General features: G+C 36.8%; 1 protein-coding gene across 2 annotated transcripts in view; it reads left to right on the plus strand.

The window, feature by feature from the left end:
- The window catches only part of LOC115442798 (RING finger protein nhl-1), a 99,364-nt gene that overhangs the window by 36,086 nt on the left and 45,557 nt on the right, over positions 1-17,721 (plus strand). For both annotated transcript variants that reach the window (XM_030167956.2, XM_030167959.2), the window contains exon 3: positions 2,838-2,925. The gene's annotated coding sequence lies outside the window, so the exon portion shown is untranslated. The remainder of the gene's footprint in view (positions 1-2,837; positions 2,926-17,721) is intronic.

The raw sequence follows: 17,721 nt of genomic DNA on the forward strand, positions 1-17,721 counted from the left end.
CTATTATTTAGTATACTAATGTCGCAACTGTCTAGACGATAAACTACTATATAACCTACTCTTTTAATAAAATAAATTAAGTATTTTGGCACTATTCATACAATTTTGAATTAAATTATTATCAAAGCAGCATAATATGCAGAATATAATACTCTGCAACATAATTGAAGCTCCGTCGAAGCCAAAGCCTTTAAGCTATATCACAAACTTCACGGATGGCTTAGAATTTGGCATTAGATAAGTATTCACTCCTATCTTGACAGTCTTTGAACGAGGATGCGAAGTGATCCGTATTACTCTACTAGCTTATTATAATATCAGCCCTGTATTATATACTGTCCCACTGTTGGGCACGAGCCTCCTCTACCACTGAGAGGAATTAGGCCTTAGTCCACCACGCTGGCCTAGTGCGGATTGATAGACTTCACACACCCTTGAAAATTCTTATAGAGTATTTCTCAGGTATGCATGTTTTATAAGAGGACTTCATACGATAGATTTTCTCTACCAGTCAACTCGATTATACTCGATGTAGTTATATGTTATCTCTACATTGCAGTAGTGAAGGGTACATATGACCCGATGCCAGCCCGCTTCTTTTATGTAGAATTTAAGTAGAATTTAATTATCATCAAAACGATTTGCAGACTGCATTTATGCATATTAGTAACTTTATGTTGTGTCGGGTTACCTTCGGAGAATTTTATTTTTCATCTCTGCTATATTGTAACTACTACTCAGTCGGTACATTTTTAATTTTTTATTTGTCTAAATATTTTCTTTACATTCTCTAATTTAAAAAAAAATACTGTATTCGTTTTTCAAATAAGGTGTTAAAAAGTAAATGAGATTAAAAAGAAAATACATGTTCACGGCAAACACGTTCCTAAGAACACAACAATAATCCTTTCTAAACAACTAAATTGTTCTGAATCCCGCTCCCAAACAATATCTAGATAATTCGGATGAACATAAAAACAAGTTGTATTTAGGTTAACGTGCGCTGTTTAGTATCAAAAGGGTTAGTATGCTGTTCGTAATACTGAGACGATAAACGGTAAAAGTTTTCTGTTTTGGAGTTGTTATTTTGTGATATGAATTAGATATAGCATAAGAGTGATAAGGCTATCGCTTTTACTAAAGCGGCGATAGCCTAGTTGGGTGTGGAACTGACTGCCGAGACGAATGTTCGCAGGTTCAAATCCCAAAGGCACACACCTCTACCTAAAATGATAAGTGTGTATTCTTTGTGAATTATCCCTTGCTTTAACGGCGAAGGAAAACATCGTGAGGAATCCTTGCATACTTAAGAAGTTCGCTACAGGAATTTTGAGGGTCAGTGAAGTCTACCAATCCGCACAAGCCAGCGTGGTGGACTAAGGCCTAATCCCTCTTAGTAGACTCCTCTACTGCCCGTGCCAGGAGTGGGACAGTATATAATACAGGGCTGATATTATTATATTATATACGGCGTAAGAGAGGCTTGCCTGCCCTCACACCCGCCACTACAACTCTTATAAGCCAGGATCAGCAGTGGTACGTATTCTATGACACTGAGCATTGAAGCTCGGCGAGTCTTAGGGCACACTAATTTGTCATTTTCCCGCAACGAAATTCAAATATTAATTCGTCCCTCCATAGCAAAGCGGGAGACAAAATACTGAACTAAACTTAACCTTAAACATAGGGACGTTTACAATATACATTCTATGCAGCTACTTGACGAACGAAGTGACAATACTCATTCACTACACAAATATTATAATCAGTAAGAAATTGATATAATTATTATAAATTTAGAGATAATTTATAAACCTAAGACAGACGCCATAAACTCGAAAAATAATATATTTATGGTACTAATTCCAGTGGATTCCAACTAAAAGCTCAAGTAAAATCAGACATAAACATAAAGAAACACAGGCCAAACGTAATTATAGCTTGACTAATTTGAAACAATCCGCTCCAGTTTAAAACTAAGCTACGCGCGATCGGCTGGCAGGGCGCCAACCACCACAGCCTGCGAGGCCTGAGATAGTCAACAATAGGATAAAGCTCGTCGTACACTCGGAGCTTTTTAAAAGCACAACGGAAGTTGGTTTACGTGTGATATGAAATGGCTTGTTGATTCTGGCTGTGGAATGGCGTGGTTTTTAGAAATGGTGGGTTTGAAGGTGGTGGTCATATAGCTGAAGCAATTTTCGTAATCACAATAACATTAGAGAAAGTGTGTCCTTGGAAAGGAGAAATTAGTGAATCTAATTTGCTAATGGATGTAAAGGAAACACAATAAAATGGGTCACAACTTTAATGTGTATGTAAACTAATTTTATAATTGTTACTATGTTAAAAATCAAGTAACCTTTAAGTACCGTCTGAACAATGTTGATGAGTATTTAGCTATATTTAAATTAAATATATTTAATGTAAATATAGCTAAATACTCATCAACATTGTTAAATCAATTAAATATATTATAATTCGTACGAAATATCTTGACTCCAAATATGCTTATTTTTTTTGTAAATTTAATCTTGAAATAATTAAAATAACCATTAATAAATTTATAATTATGATATAACTATTGGTATTTGTGAAAGTTATCTAATAATACTTGCTTAAGGGTGTTTACAATAGTAAACACCCTTAAGCAAGTATTATTCAAGATTCCGTAATATACGGAATCTTGCTAATTTATAATTTATTAGAGACCAAAATTCATATTAAATCCAATATATGAAAATTCTCCTTTGAAGCACCAATGAATTGACTTGAATTATTAATAACTTAATTCCATTTTTGAATAAAAATTAACCGATAACCTTTATAAATTCCAGGTGCAGACTCCAGCAGTCACAGCGGGGGTCTCTACAGAGAGCGCGTGCGGGCCCGCCGCCCGGCTGGGCCCGCCACTGTTTCGAACCCGTGAGTTTTAGTTACTGCAATTACATACCCATATTTTAGAACCTTAACAATTCATATTTTTTTTGTTAAAACAGATTGACTAATTTGACGCGAGGGTAAAAATGATATAGTGATTATTTGCCTAAATGATTCTTCTTTTCTCTGTGCTACCTTCCCTTATTTTGGGATCTTAACAATTAATATTTTTTGTTAAGCCAAATTAACTAATTTGACGTAAGGATAAGAATTTCAGAATAGTAACTATATATGGTTATGGTTTTTCTTTTCCGTATGAAACCTGCTCTTATTTCATATCACCACTGACTTAGCCTTTGTTAAAACTGTGACATGCTTACGAATACCGATATTACACTTGATATTGTGTTATTAAAATTGACTTCCTTATTCTACCGTAAATTATATTAATTACACTCGATATTATGCAAATAAAATTGATTTTTTTTGACATTTCTCTAATCTCTACCTATAAATAGAAAAAAACGCATAAACAATATTTATTTTAATGTAACCAACTCTGTTTATTATACGACTGTTAGTTAAAACCGACTGTCGTTTAGGGATTTAACTCGTTGAATTTCTGTCTATGAATAACTAGTGAGGCTAAAATTTAAATTTATGCGATGTGTGTATAAATGTTTATAAGATACTAATTTTGCTCGCGGCTTCGCTTGCGTGAAGGAGTTTTCCCGGGATTAAAGTCCCGCTATATATTTACCCGGAATAGAAAGTAGCCTATGACCTTCCCAGGGTCTTAAACTATCTCCATACCAAATTTCATAAAAATCCGTTTAGTAGATTTTGAGAAAATCGATAACGTACAGACAGGCAGGAAAGGGGACCTCGTTTTATATGTATAGATAATAAAAGTATGAAATAAGCAAGTTTTTAACATATTCAAAATTTACATAGTAATACTAGTGTTTGCTTGTGTTTGCCGCCATCAAGTGTTTTTGCGAATTAAGTGTCAACAACCCGCTTTCAGTACTTTATGATTTATTACTATAAATGAACAAATATGGAACTAATAAGACCTATAGCTCTAAAAACTCTATAAAATCTTATTCAAAATGGGTAAAACGTCTTCAAGCAAGATATAGACCTAAAGAAAAAGCATACCTAGAAGGTACCTTACTTAAAAAAGAGGGACAATGCTTTGGAGACAAAAGCAATCCAATTTTTATTATTAAAGGCACACGGAATACAATCAAAACATATATTAATGAGAATAGCTAGGGTTAGTGCTTAATCTAGATTACACTCCAAAAGTACCTAATCATGACTATTACAAACGATGTTTTAATATTAAATTATAATAAGTGTAAAGATTAAACGAAACTGCCTAAAGTCCTTTTTAACACGATATTAAAATTCTATATAATAATATCAGCCCTGTATTATATACTGTCCCACTGTTGGGCACGGGCCTCCTATACTACTGAGAGGGATTAGGCCTTAGTCCACCATGCTGGGCTTCTGAAAGCTTCTCAGGAATGCAGATTTTCTCATGATGTTTTCTTTCACCGTTAAAGCAAGCGATAATTCACAAAGAATACACACATAATTTTAGAAAATACAGTGGTTTCTGCCCTTGGGATTCGAACCTGCGGACATTCGTCTCGGCAGTCCGTTCCACACACAACTAGGCTATCGCCACTTTTCTTAGTTTTCAAAAGAGTATATAATTTTTAAAATTCTATAAGTAATTCTTAATTTTTAACACATTATTTGCCGTAAACATATTACAAACTTTACTGAGTTTATATCATTAGGATTTAAACGTGTCAGTATGGCAGCCAATTTGTATAAAACGAATGGAACCGAACAGTTTACGAAAGAAAAATACAAGAATAAACACCTCGAAGATTTATAGTCCGTCCCAAACGGCCCCCGCAATAGTCCCGACTTAAAAATTGGGCCCAATCTGTCTGCGAACAATTTTATTGCCTCGATTGAGTTGATTTGGCGTCATTACATTGATGGTAAATTGACTTCAGGTTTCCTTGTTTTTATTGCAAACGATACTCGATAAAATTTCACGGTTGAAATTCGATTTCAAAGGATTGTATCGAATTTTTGGCACGGAAGAGGCTTAGCTTTGAGATTGGATCTTTTATTAGATGTTAGTTACAGTAGAAAACTATTGTAAATACAGACGAGTAAGGTTATGTCACAGGAGGTCGCTGGATGTGGGTCGCTTCCAATAGGTCGATCTGAAAATCTTTGAGGGAGGCGCATGTTCAGCAGTGAACATTTTGCGGATGATGATGGTGATGATGGTTATGTAGACCTAGCAACTTTTTTTGCCTTAGTAGGCAAACGTAATTAATTAAACTACGTAAATGAGTTTTGATACTATGTTTTGATTCTAGCATACTAGAAACAGATTTAGCTGTAATTAATTAATTATCATCAGCCCTGTATTACATACTGTCCCACTGCTGGGCACGGGCCTCCTCTACTATTGAGAGGGATTAGGCTTTAGTCCACCACGCTTGCCTAGTGGGGATTGGTACTAATCACACGCCTTTGAAATTCCTATAGAGAACTTCTGGGGTATGCAGATTTCCTCATGATGTTTTCCCTCATTGTTAAAGCAAGGAATAATTCACAAAGAATACACACATAATTTTAGAAGTCAGAGGTGTGTGCCCTTGTGTTTTGAACTTGCATTCGTGGACATTCGTCTTAGCAGTCCGTTCCACAATCAACTAGGCTATCGCCGCTTGATATAGCCTATTATTTTTCATAAATATTACATTATATTATTCTCAGAAATGTCTTTAATGCGTGCAGACGCGAGCAATAAAGTAACTTTATAAAATCTTCAATAACCTATAATATCACTAGTATTTACCATAATTCCTTTCAAAGACATAATAATTACAAAGATACATCAGTAAATAAATTCTCATTTCACCCATAAAACATCATAATGAAATGTCTCAACAAAATTAACCCTTTTCTTAGAACTCTAACCCTGTAGTAATAAAGTTGTTAGAAAGGATTCGGAGTGAAAACATGTTTTGGATCCCGGACGTATTCAACGTAATCAGGTTTTCAAATTGATTACTTTAGCTGAATCACTTTATTTTTACGGGAAGTGGCACAAATAAGCATTCACTATTGGAAAATATTTAAAAGAATTTGTTTTCTTAAAGAAGTGTAAAACATTCTGTGCACTTTTTTTAAATTAAGTATTTAATGCAAGTCTTTGTTGTATAAAATATTTTGATAAACATAATTTAATCAAAAACTTCTTTTCTTGCTTTATAGATACCAGTGTTTGAGTATTAGTGCGCAATATATTTTTAAGTAGGTTTCCTAATGAATAAAAGTTTGAAGATCAGCCTTCTTGACTTCAACCTCGTCTTGTAAATCCAATTTTTACGGGCACAGCCAAGTGAGCCCATTTCACCTAAGCGGTTGATTTTCCGACTGTCTCTCGCCAGTCGACACAATTATGTCCACCTTTTAGAACACTTACATGGGCTACTAAGACGCATATATTTTTACTTTTCTGGGGAAAAGAATACAAACACATTATGTTGTTCGAGCTGGGATCTGAACGCAGAACTTCTCGACCACAGCCTATGTACACTGCCACTAGACTAAAAAAGCAATATATTCATATAATATTTAATATTACAATCTGGTTACTGTCTTCACACAATATTCCTGTTATTAAGGCAAAGATATCGCTCATTTTATTACTTTTAACGTTATTTCGAAGTGCTCAAGTTTGAAACAATATAAAGTTAGCGCCATAACCGCGGATTCCTTGAAGTTATGAAATAACTTTATTTAATTAATCTTTATGACATAAATTTATTTTAATAATTTTTGTGGAAGAAATATTAGATTGGAATATGTGTTATTATTATATATATTTTTCCTTTAAATACATATAAGATAGTATGCTACGTCATAATATGTCTAGAACCCGGCTGAGTACAAATTAAGAACAATATTTAAAAACAATATCAGCGTTGTATTATATACTGTCCCACTGCTGATCACGGGCTTCCTTTGCTACTGAGAGGGATTAGGCCTTTAGTCCACCATGCTGGTGTCTTGCGGATTAACAAACTTCACATACCCTCAAGATTATTTTAGGGAACTTGTCAAGTATGCAGGTTTCTCCACGATGTTTTCCTTCACCGTTAAAGCAAGTAATAATTCACAAAGATTACACACATAACTATAGAAAATTCCATGGTGCGTGCCCTTGGGTTTTGAACCTACGAAAATCGTCTCGACAGTCAGTTCCACTCCCATCTAGACCATCGCCACAAGGACAACAAGCGATGATATCATACTGTTTTATTACTAACCATATTCCATTATAAGTTTAACATCTAACATTGCAGGCTGATGAGCGCAGTGCTCTGTAAGCCAAAGTTTTAGACATGATATTACTACTGCTTACGAGTAGATGTAATGCTTGCCTTTATTGGCAGGAATTGAAAAAAAAAACGTTCATGCAAGTACTTTCGCTTACAAAAACCATCTACAAACCTCCTAAAGCCATCAAAACTACAAAACAATTTCACAACACACTCAAAATTCATTTCGTAGATTAAAATAAACATGCATTAACATAATCATTGTTTACAAAAACTCTGGAAATAAAAATAATGTTTCCAAAAAATCCAATTATGGACACCCATTATGCGAAACGGGGCCATTATAAGGCGTACTTTCATATGATATGTAACGTGGAGTTGGAAAATTTATGCAAATTATTTTATTAGACGCTGTGGACTCGAGTGTTTCGGATTATGTCGAAGAAAATGGGCAAGAGAAATCCTTAACGGTCCTGTTTGGAGTACAGTCGTATCGCTCTTATTTTGTAGAATTACAGTTGAATATTGTTTAAAATTTTATGAGATTGTTCGTTTACTGCTGTATTATTGGTACAAAATTTTAAACATTTAAAAAAGTAAAGGAATGTATATTACTAGTAGATAAAGCTATCGATTTTTTTTAATTGTTTTATAATGACGAGACAAGCTTGCCTTTCGTCTGATGGTAAGCGATACGACTGCCCATAAACAGTAGAAACACCATCCAACACCTTAATTTACAAAGTATTGTTTGGTATACAACTGCGCTCGTCATCTTGAGACATGAAATGTTAAGTCTTATTATGTCCAGTAGTTACACTGGCTACAATGCCCTTCAAACCGTAACACAAGTGACTACACACGGCTGGTCGGTTTTAGAAATAGATATTGCGGTGGTATCTACCCAAGCAGACTCACAAATGACAGACTTACTATCATATCATTCCCGTCCATTTTACATTTTCCATTAGCGTTAACAATTATAAAAAATCGTCTAGGTTACGGCCTCTGAGCTTCAAAAACCTTGAGTAATCCAAATTAAAACGAGGTTACTCAAAAGACAATCTTAATTACATAGACACAAATATGAATTCACATCACGCACGCGGTAACCGAAATTAATATTGTTAATAAGCGCACACATTTACAGTTTATTTTTATTATTATTACTTGTAATTAACTCAGGACTACTGATATTTACATGCCGTTACAGCTATCTGCCTTAATTGAATGTAGAGTCTTATACTACAATATTAAGGTTGTTTTTCGTAAAGTAGTGCTTTTGGGTAAGGTTTAGAGCTTTCTTTCCCTCAAGGAATAGTTAGTAGGCATGGTTGTATTGCAAATTGAATGATAATAAAATTGTACTTAGGGCAATTTCTATAAACTTCCAACCTAATTAAATTTTTATACGACTTAAAACTGCTTCGGTGATGTAGACGTACAGTAGGATTGCAGTGCTAAGCTCTCGGGTTCAATCTCCGGCAAAACAAGCAGAGCAAAGTAAAAATGGTATTTTCTATTTAGCATCGGCACGCAGTCTGTCAACAAATAGGCAAATCTTTGTCTGGTAAAAAGATAACCATAAACATTTTTGATATCAAATAAATGTACTAAGATTTCAAAATTACCAATAGGAAGATAAAATTTCCTTTATACGTTAGTCGTGGTCAGATCTCGTTGGAGCTGTAGCGACGGTTTCGCGCAGCTACCTCAGTGTAACAAGATACCCCAGAGCCGCCGATGTAGACCACCGCTGGTTTTGGTTGGTATGCTGGTGTAGGGCATATATAACGAGAGTTTCCCGCCCTCGCACCCACCACTACAACTCCGGTAAGCCAGGATCAGCAGTGGCACGCATTTTATGACTCCGAACAGTGAACTCGGCGAGTTTCAGGGAAAACTAATATGTCATTATCCCGTAACGAAATTAATCAAGTAGAAAGATAGGGAGGAGTTGGAAAGTTGAAGTTTGAAAGTTGTAGGGCATATATAGGTGTAGGGAATCGGTCCAACGCTCACCCGCATGATGCAATACTCCCGAGTGACACTGTAGACAAGCGGCTAAAGCGAAAACCCCTTGTTCATGAGAAAACCTTGACCTCGATCTGGTACAGGCAAAACAAATCTCTACAGTGACTCTACCTGAACGTCATACACTGACTAACTATAGATTGTTGTTGATTATATTTGTTTATATGTTAACAACATATTATGTCAGTTCAATATTTAGTAAATTTTAAAGGCATTCATAACTGTCTTGAATCTATATTTCGTGTAGTTTGTGAGTACATGCGCCTGTAAATAAAGCGTTTGTAATAATAGTATCTATTATTGTATGCATATTTTTGTATTCAATTTGACTATATTGGTAAAGTGGTGAAAATATCGTGAACAAATCTGCATTTATAAGCCTCATAAGACTAAAGGTATGTGAAGTCTCTCAACCTGAGATAGTTAGAAAGTAATTTTTTATTAATGTTAGAAAAAAATAGAATGAAATGAAGCAATTATCAGACTAATTATAATTGTATTAACAGGTAATGATGATAAAAACTATTATGATTCCTTTTTATATTAACAAAAGCCAATAAAAACTCCTTAGCGAAACAAAATTAAAACAAAATCACACCATTTGGAATTTAAGTAGAGAATACTATTTAAAAATGTTGCCCGAACTTTGGGATAGCTTAAAAATTTGGATTTGCAGTATAAATTAATTTGCAGGCGGCGTTACTGCCAAAAAGTTAAACTTACAAAAAATGATATTAAAAGTTTTTGTTCTCTACCGATGGTATTACAGTAAAATAATACTAATACTGGTTGTAAACCGAAAACTAGCCGAAGTTGGTTTAGCTTAGTGAGTATAATTGAGAAATTTACACATGGAACATGGATTGCGTTCCGAAGACATGTATGAAAAAATTACTTATTATTTAGTCTGTAACTCGCATTAAACCGTTGTTGACTATAATATTACAAATTGTAATAAAATTTATCGATTCCGCAATAACCAACAAATAATACTCAAAACAATACAGATTCCAAATTCAAATTAAACAAAAACAAATCAAATTAAATATTGCATTGTAGTGAATTTTATATATCACAATAAAAAAAACTCAAATATCAAAATATATATATAGATAGTTCCAAATTCAAATAAACAATAATAAAGGAAAATGTTCTACAATTTTATCAATCTATGTAATGCATACTAATCACATTTCTATACTACCAAAAAAAAAAAATAACGGTCAAATATCCAAATACAAATAATTCCAAATTCAAATCAAATTAATCATCCTTTAAAGGTAAAACTTCTGGAATAGTTCATTGCATAGTTAGCATACCCGATAGATCCGCGGAATCCTAATCAAATTCCAATAGTTTTAACCGTAAAGTTGTTTAGTTTAGACACAGGATAATTTTAATGATTGTTTTACACGAATGAGTGCTTTCAAATACTTTCTTATTTTCGGATTTTTTTGTCTACGTTTTCAATAATCCGTATTGTAAAAGGTATCCGCACCGCTGAGCGAGGATCTAGTCTTTTCGATTTAGGAGATAAGTGTTTTATTCTGGACAGCCTTATGCGCACTTCGTATTATTTTTTTTACAAAGACTTACTTTTAAAATATCGTATTTAATTTTTATGTGTATATTCTTATTTTCTAATCTGTTAAGACTGATAAAGGGCTTTTAAAAAAATGCATGACCTAGGATTCTAAGACAGTAAAAAAATTATAGACATATTTGATTTAAAAGACTCTGAAAAGTAAAAAAAAAAATTATTGATTTAAAATTTTACATCACTGTATTTTTTCATGCTTTCTTATTTATTTATTTTTACATACATACATATACATAGCTGGACTTACTGCTTATCCGCAGTCTACTATTTATTCATTTATTATTAGTATTTAAAATAAAATTATTGACTTTTTAAGAAATTTATCCTTACATATAAAGTCTCCCACCGCGTCAGTTTGTCTGAAAGCGATAAACTCAAAAACTACCGAATGTATTGCGATGAAATTTTGTATGGAAATAGATTAAATTTTTTAAAGGATATAGACTACTTTTTATTTCAGAAAAATATAAGGGATTTTGATCCTGGAAAAATTATTTAACGGGCGAAGCCGCGAGCAAAACCTACTGTTTTTATTTTTTATAATTTTGTAACTATATTTTATACAAATTTTCTTACTATCTCTGTATCTATACACTTTATAATATCTCTCATAATCTACTAAAGACAGAAACAAAACAATTTTTACGATTTTTATTTCAAAGTCTAACATTCGCGTAAATATCATTTTACTAAAGACTTACACAACACGTCTCAATTTATCCCGAGTCTAAAACATAAAAAACAGATCAAGGCTTAAGCCTCCATGATGCGACGTAAAGATTATTATTTTAACACTAAAGGCTATATGAGTCTATCGGGCTGGATTTTATCGCCTTATCGATTATAAAAAAAGAGAATTTAAAACTGTGATAAAGTCTTTCCCGTCCTCACACCCCCACCACTACAACTCCTGTAAGCCAGGATCAGCAGTGGCATTTTATGATACCGAGCAGTGAAGCTCGCCGAGTCTCAGAGAAAACTAATATGTCATTATCCCGCAACGAAATTAATCAAATAGAAAGATAGGGAGGAGTTGGAAAAAATTGTGATGTAGAGATTCGCGTCACATTGTTTAAAGTATACGATCATTATATTTTTAAATTAGTACACCAGTGGCGCAGGGTCCATATAATCCTATTCCTGTCGCCTTCCCTTCCGTAACATGTAAAATGTAATTATCATTGGAACGCTTTGAAACCCGCATATATGCATTTTGAAAGTACCTGTATGTTGTGTTGGGTTCCCTTTCAAAAAATTCACCCTTCGCCACTGTTGTACACTCTCACGCATCTATCCGAAGGGATAAGTAGATCCGCAATTGGTGCACCCAGTTTTTGCCATATTTATTAAGTACTTTGTACACACTCACGCCTTTTATCCGAAGGAGTAGGCAGATACGCAATTGGTGCATCCAGTTTTTGCCATGTTTATTAAGTACTTTGTACACACTCACGCCTTATATCCGAAGGGGTAGGTAGATGTACAACTGGAGCTCCCACTTTCCGCCGTGTTTACTCCGTCCCATGATGTGATAGGAGCGAGCTTATCGCCATATCAGGCACAAATTTTAGACTCCGAGCAGCAACAGCAGTAGCAACTGGACATAAAAACCCAATTGCCCGACCCTGGGTGTAATGTCCTTTGGAGCGTAAAGAAACACAGCTAATAGTTGTTAGCATGGTTTATTTTCCACTGACGTATCCAATGTCATTCTTACAACCTCAGCCCATAGTGCCATAATACTCCGCATAGTTTGCATACACTACATCTCTCCCGACTTAATTTAATCTTAACGGTCTACTCCTTATAACTAACAATTTTCTCTAATCTACATTTCCGCAATGGTCGTGACTGGGATAGTACAGGCGTAGTGGGCGGCGTACTAAACTTTTCATCTTGTGTTTGATGTTCATTTGCACTCGAAATGTTCGGCGATGATATGCCTACGCCGAGCTGCCGCCCTATAGATGGCGATATTGGAGAACCCGTTACAAGTGAACGTTCTTGAACTGGGGTCGCCTCATTCTCACGACTTGAACCCATTATATTAGGTCTGGACTCCTAGAACTCGTGGGGATAACAAGCGACCCACACCTCGGCTTAAGCTGATCGATGTGTCTATGTATTACTTTACTATTCTTGTCTAAGACCTTGAAGTCCCTTACACCCGTAGCCTTAGCCACAGTACCAGGAGCCCACTTCTCCGTCATCGAATGCTGCCGGTACCAGATTCTCTCCCCAACTTTTAAACTTCTATTTTCACCCCGAGCGTCGTTAGTTTGACGTTGTTGCGCTCGATGCACATTATTTTCTCGGTCTGGCTTAATAATATCTAACGGAGTTCGCAACCTTCTATTCATTAATAATACCGCTGGACTTTCTTTTGTGGTAGAATGTTCGATGTTTCGATAATGTAATAAGAATGTATTTAAGGTCCGATCCACATTTTACGTTCTAAAACCGCCTTTTTATTACTTTCTTTAAGGTTCTCACTGCATTTTCTGCCGCCCCGTTAGATGAAGGATGATACGGAGCTGTAAATATGTGCTCCGTACCATTCCGCCTAACAAAATTTGCGAACTCACCACTAGTAAATGGAGGCCCGTTATCTGTTACTATTTGTTTAGGGATACCGAACCTGCTCCATAATTCATGTAGTTTCGCAATAGTGCTACCCGCCGCCGTACTCGGTACACTAAATACTTCTAGCCATTTAGACATAGCGTCAACAACAACCAAATATAATTTCCCTGCTATAGGTCCCATATAATCCAGGTGCACTCTTGTCCACGGCCGAGTCGGCCAAGGCCAGGGCTGCGGTGTGGCGCGTGGAGGTGCATCCGAGAACGCAGCGCACGTTCCACACGCGCCACAAGCTTGCTCCACCGCCTCGTCAATACCGGGCCACCACACGTAACTGCGAGCCAAGGCTTTCGACTTGACTATCCCCATGTGAGGCTCATGGATTATTTTTAATACCTTTTCGCGGCAACCTACAGGTATTACTACTCTATGCCCCCACATCACACATCCTAGCTCTTCGTACAATTCGGATTTCCTATTGAAATACGGTCGCAAAGCGGTGATCTCGCAAGCTTCAGGCCAACCATCGCGAATGAAAGTCAATATCCTAGCTAAAATGACGTCCTTTGCCGTTTGTATTTTGACCTCTTTGTAATTTAACAATAGCGCCTCTTGTGCAAAATGCAAAAAAGTTTGTTCGGGAATAGTGTCCTTGTAACATTGGAAATCTTTGGTCACTTCCGGTAACCTTGATAGGCCATCCGCGCAATTTTCAGAAGTTTTGATATACTCTATCTCATAATCATATGCCGAGAGAATTACAGCCCAACGTTGCATCCGGCTAGCGGTCATCGTTGGTATGCCCCTACTAGGACCTAAAATAGACACCAAGGGTTTATAGTCTGTACGCAATATGAACTTCCGTCCGTATAAGTACTGGTGGAACTTTTTTACCGTAAAAAATTATGGATAAAGCCTCGCGATGTATCTGCGAGTAATTCTTTTCAGCTGCGGTCAGTGTACGGGATGCGTATGCGACCGGCCGCTCGCTACCAGCGCTTGGCTGCGCTAAAACCCCCCCGATTCCGTGCGGGCTTGCGTCACACGTTACGATCAAGGGTTTATCGGGATCATAATGTGCTAATACTTCCGCCCCGGTCAATTTCCTTTTTATTCCGTTGAAAGCTTGTTCGCTTTCAATATCCCAGTGCCATACTATACCCTTTTTTAATAATCTATGCAATGGAGTTAACAATGAACTAAAATTCCTAATGAATTTAGCATAGAAATTAACCATTCCCAAAATGATCGGAGTTCACTAACATTTTGTGGTCGATTTAGCTTTAATATAGCATCGATCTTTGAACTATCGGCCTTAATACCATCCTTTGATACGACAAATCCTAAATACGTAACCTCTTGTGCAAGGAAAACACATTTATTCTTCCTGAATTTTAACCCGTGGCTGCATAAGCGCTTGAAAACTTCTTCGAGGGCAGCTAAATGCTCGCTCCGTGTTTTCCCACCAATAATAACGTCGTCCAAGAATACCTGTACATTCGGTATACCTTGCAACAAATTAGTCATAATACGTTGGAACACTCCTACGCTTGATGCCAACCCGAAAACTAGCCTATTGTAGCAGAATAATCCTCGGTGAGTATTAATTACGGTATATTTTCGAGACTCATCTAGTTCTACTTGATTATATGCATGTGATAAATCTATTTTACTATAGAATTGCGACCCGTTTAAACCTACTAAAACGTCCTCAATCCTTGGTAGAGGGTAACGATCGATCAGCAAAACCGGGTTCAGGGTCGCTTTGTAATCAGCACAAATCCTCAATGTACCGTCAGCCTTAAAACAGGCACCAGAGGAGAGGCCCAGTCGGAGCATTCGATGGGCTCGATGACGCCGTCGCGTAGCATACGGTCCAACTCCGCGTCGACGCGCTCGCGCAGTGCATACGGCAGCGGCCGCGCACGATGATATATCGGCGCCGCCCCCTCTCGCACCCGCAACGTCGCCCTTCCGCCCGTGTACCGTCCCAGCCCGTCACTAAATACTTCTTTATATCTGTCGAGAATGCAACATATTTCTTTATTAACATGAATATTACTATTTCCCTGTATCCGATTACAACTAAACAGAGGAATGCTTATCTGTAATTCTGCTAACCATTGTCTACCTAATAACGACGTCATGCCACCGTCAATAATAAATAATTCGAGCCGCTTATTGACATTATTAAAATTTACATCTGGTGTTATAACGCCCAAAGGCTTAATTTTAGAACCGTCATAAAATCTTAATATTGTATTATCATTCTCGATGGGTAAATGAGTGAAAAGTCTGTCATACGTTTTTTACTTATGCATGATATGGCGGTACCTGTGTCAATTTCCATATTAACTTTAGTACCTTCAATACATATTGGTAAACTTACTGCCTTATAATTATTTAACGCTAAGAGATTTAATTGCTCCTCGATGTTTCCATCCTCCTCTCTGCTACTGTTGTGAATGACGTCATATTCGTTGTCCGAAAACTCTCCAGCTTCCGCTCCTCCAAAGTAGGTGCACTCCTGCGACATTTGGGCCGAATCCGCATTTTCCGCGGGACACACCCGTCGCAAATGACCAACTCGGTGGCACTTGCTGCAAGTGAAGTTCCGGAATCGACAAACGGTGAAGGAATGGGACGTCCTTCCGCATGCCGTACATTTCCCGTACTGACGAACAGACGCCCTCGGCTCTCCGTACTGGCGAACAGACGCCCTCGGCTCTCCGTACTGTCGAACAGACGCCCTCGGCTCTCCGTACTGACGAACCGACGTACTCGGCTCTGCTGCTAACGCACCTGCTCCTGCGCTGCCGGCGCGTTCCCCGCAGCTCTGGTCCGCATGCTTGGTGTACTGTATGATCCTCCTCTGCGCGCCCAACCTTTACTGCTCGTGTTTTGTTTCATCGCATGCATCGCCTCTGCCCCATTGGTTGACTCCACGATTGCTGCATCCCGTTCCGCCGCCTCCAAGGATTGTGCTAATTTAACCGCCTCAGCGAATGTTATTGTATCCTCTTCCGCAAAAAGCCTTTGCCGAATGACGTCACTATTAAGACCACATATGAATTGATCGCGCAAATTTTCATTCAATTTTTCTTTAAATTTGCAATCCCGTGATAGTTTCTTTAATTCCGCAACAAAAGTGGCTATGTCTTCTCCCGATCCTTGACGTTTTTGTCGGAATCGGTATCTTTCCGCCAACGAAGATGGCGTCGGCTGTAAATGCTGACGTAACAGTTCGCATACATGGGCGTATTGTAATTCAGACGGCTTACTCGGACTGGCGAGATTTACGAGTAGTTCATACGCCTCGTCTCCCATCGTAGCAATCAAAGTTGGTAATTTCAAATCGTCCGTTACTTTGTTGACTTTAAAATACATGTTCAATCTGTCTATATAAGAACTCCATACCCCCTGACCGCACGTCAAACTCCCGTACTTTACCGATCGACATCGTTTAAATAGTACTATTGACACTATTTGCGCACAAGATATAATTGTCTACTAATTATTATTATAATTATTTTAATCCTCGTCGCCACTGTAATGTCCTTTGGAGCGTAAAGAAACACAGCTAATAGTTGTTAGCATGGTTTATTTTCCACTGACGTATCCAATGTCATTCTTACAACCTCAGCCCATAGTGCCATAATACTCCGCATAGTTTGCATACACTACACTGGGATAGAATTTGAGAGCTCAGCACTGCAGTCGTACCGTAGAACAACTACGTTACCAAGGTAGCAATTGCTATGTATTAAAATAAATTGTTATAACTTACAAGTTTATTCGCGAAGCCGCTTGTAAATTATAAAGAATTGTTTTAGGAATAAACATTAGCACATTTTTGTAGTACAGAAATTAGCCGTATTAAGACTTAGTAATTATGTAACTTATTCAACTAAAGTTTCACAATGACTTAAACATGCAAACATATTCCCAAACCTTTTCATAATAAAGGTATACGTTCAATCCATATCATACATTCAAAATCTTAGATTACGTTGATCCGTATATAATAAAAATAGAAAAAATATTTCAATCATAGTTATTAAGTTTCTTACCAGTAAAAACTTCACAAAGTACCTGACTTTAGAAATCAACATTATCTTAATCCAACACGAATTAATTCGACCCCCACCGGGAAGGCCTAATATCACAAACAAAACATAATTACCCCAACTTTTTAAACTGGCCAACTTTATACGTCATCATAAAACTGTACCAAAC

The sequence above is a fragment of the Manduca sexta genome, chromosome 14 (genome assembly GCF_014839805.1).
Source record: "Manduca sexta isolate Smith_Timp_Sample1 chromosome 14, JHU_Msex_v1.0, whole genome shotgun sequence".
Lineage (NCBI taxonomy): Eukaryota > Metazoa > Arthropoda > Insecta > Lepidoptera > Sphingidae > Manduca > Manduca sexta.